The sequence below is a fragment of the Lucilia sericata genome, unplaced genomic scaffold (genome assembly GCF_015586225.1).
Source record: "Lucilia sericata isolate MDLA Ls3-8-SP2 unplaced genomic scaffold, ASM1558622v1 Contig000863F_arrow, whole genome shotgun sequence".
In the NCBI taxonomy this organism is placed as follows: domain Eukaryota; kingdom Metazoa; phylum Arthropoda; class Insecta; order Diptera; family Calliphoridae; genus Lucilia; species Lucilia sericata.
This window is the reverse complement of record NW_023994854.1, coordinates 29,022-31,812: the sequence shown is the minus strand read 5'-3', so window position 1 is coordinate 31,812 and position 2,791 is coordinate 29,022. Positions and strand designations below refer to the sequence as shown.

The 2,791-nt window shown below is 36.8% G+C and overlaps 1 pseudogene; it reads right to left on the bottom strand.

The window, feature by feature from the left end:
• LOC119608654 lies at window positions 1-1,318 on the bottom strand (annotated as a pseudogene).
• Between the last annotated feature and the right edge of the window lie 1,473 nt (window positions 1,319-2,791).

The following is a 2,791-nucleotide window of genomic DNA, read 5'->3' as shown; positions in this document are numbered from 1 at the left end:
CTAGAACCATCTCGGCATAGCATCCATCGGCAAATTCTTATGATTCGGCAAGGCGGTACAGGGTCTCTGTTGTCGCCAGAATTCTTGACGTTTATTGAGAAAATCTACCGCCTCCTTGGCATACATTGAAATATTCTCCGTATTTGTATCGGCTCTCACTAAATCGGGATGTTTAAGTAAATTCTCCAAATACTCTTTATCCACACAAAGTTCTCCTAAAAGTTTGCGAGCATTTCTGCGCTTCAACTCCGCCTTAGTTGGCTTAGGTCTTTGAGGTCTTGAAGTAGTCATTTGTGATTTAGGTGTATTATCACCCGAACGTTTAGGTTTATTTTACCAGCTGTTCCGGGCTTGGAATTCTTAACGCCTATGGTGTTTTCTATAGCTTCTTGGGTTTTTTGCACACCCAGGCGAAAGGAGGCCAATTCGGGGCGAGCACGTAGACCGCGATGGAAGTACATAAGACTCTGTTCGAATTGTCCTAAATAGTAGAGGGATTCAGCTTTTTGATAAATGGCTCGTATATTGTTTTTATCCTCAGCTAAGGCTGTCTCGGCATCAATTAAAGCCTTAGAAGCTTCACCCAACAGTAAAGAGCATTTGCTGCGTGAGACTAAGGCATTAATGTCGGTGTTATTCAGTTCAAGGGCCTATAAAGTAAAGCAAATTTAAAAGTAAATAAAATGCTGTATATTTAAATCCGAAAATAAGAGTTTTCCCTATCCCTTCTTCTATTATTCCTACACATTCTTAAAAACCTAATAATAAAATTCTCAAACCTTCGAAAAGAAATGTATGGCATTTTCCGGATTTGCATTTTTGATCTCTTTCAAACCCAACGCTATAATCGAACTTATATCCGCCTCATCTGGTATTAGCAACGTTTCATTGCGATCCTGTTTCTGTTTGATTTGTAAACTCTGCTTAATATCATACGCCCCCGCACTAACTGCAGCCGCTCGATCTTTATCCGTATAGAAATCTACAAAATTTTCTTTTGGCTTTTTCTTTTTAGCAGCTAAATCTTCGGATTTTTTACGTGCAGCTCTCAGCTCCGCCTCTATGCGATTCATTCGTTGTCCCGTAGATTTTTCGGTCGGACCCTCAGCCCCATCAAAAAATTTCACCGATTTACGGCGATTATCTGTTGCCTTTCTGGGTGAAGTATAGCTGCTGGCACGTCTTCTAGCAGCTCCTTTTTATGTTGATTGGAATCGTCAAGAGCCTCCTCATCGCTGGGCGCTCCTAAACGTATAAAACTTTGCAATAACTCTTGTTCCTTATCGACGGCTAGGAAATCTTTTAAAACTTTGGACATTTTTTTCAAGTTTTAAATATTATAACAAATGGTATTTTAGAAAAATTTTTAATTTTCACTTATTAACAATTCTTTTAGTTTTTTTTACGGTTTTATGAAAATATAAATTTATTATAAACAAGTTGCCTGGTTACCGAAATTCCTTATTAATATAATAATATTAATAATCTTTGATATACTTAACACCTATTTTGGTTAAATTACTTGATTTGAATTAGAAATATTTATTAGGAGTTAGCTTTTAAGCTTTTGCTATGTAGACTTTATAAAGGTTGTAGGATTGGCTAATAATAATGCTAATTATAGAAAGCTTTTGTCTGCAGGTTATTTTAAATGGTATACTTTCTATAGTCCAGTTAGTATAGTCTATAGTCTAGTCTAAAGTTTAGTCTATAGTCTAGTCTATTCTCTAGTCCGTAGTCTATTCTATAGTCTAGTTTATAGTCTAGATCATAGTCTAGTCTATAGTTTAGTCTATACTCTAGTCTATAGTGTAGCCAATAGTCAGTCTGTGGTCTAATCTATAGTCTAGTCTATAGTCTAGTCTTTAGTCTAGTCTATAGTCTAGCATATAGTCCAGTCTATAGTTCAGTCTACAGTCTATTCTATAGTTCAGTCTTTAGTTTAGACTAGACTACCATAGTCTATGGTCAAGTCTATAGTCTGTTCTACAGGTCATTGTCTAGTCTATAGTCTAGACTAGACTAGCCTAGTCTACGGTCTAGCCTATAATCTATTTTATAGTCTACAGTCTTTAATCAAGTCTATAGTTTAGTCATTAGTCTAGTCTATAGTCTGGTTTATAGTTTAGTAATAGTCTAGGCTATAGTCCAGCCTATAAACTATTCTATAGTCCAGACTTTAGTCTTGTCTATAGTCCAGACTGTAGCCTTGTCAATAGTTCGCACTATAAGGGTCATTTCTGTAGCCCAGATTATAGTCCAGACTATAGTCTTGTCTATACTTTAAACTACAGACTTGACTATAGTCCTGACTAAGGCCTACTACAGTCTTATCTATTGTTTAGATTATAGCCTAGTCTGTACTCCAGTCTATAGTCCATAGACTACAGCCTTGTCTATAGTCTAGACTATAACCTGGTCTATAGTTCAGGCTGTAGTCTGGTGTACAGTCCAGACAATAGCTTTCTCCATAGTCCAGACTATAGCCTTGTCTATAATCAAGACTACTGTCTAGACTATAGCCTGGTCAATAGTCCAGACTATTGCCTTGTCTATAGTCTAAACTATTGCCCGGACTATAGTCTAGACTATAACCTTATCAATAGTCCAGTCTATAGCCTTGTCTATAGTCCACCCTATAGCTTTGTCTATAGTCAATAGTCTAAATTATAGCCTGGTCAATAGTCCAGACTATTGCCTTGTCTATAGACTAAACTATTGCCCGGACTATAGTCTAGACTATAACCTTATCAATAGTCCAGTCTATAGCCTTGTCTATAGTCCACCCTAT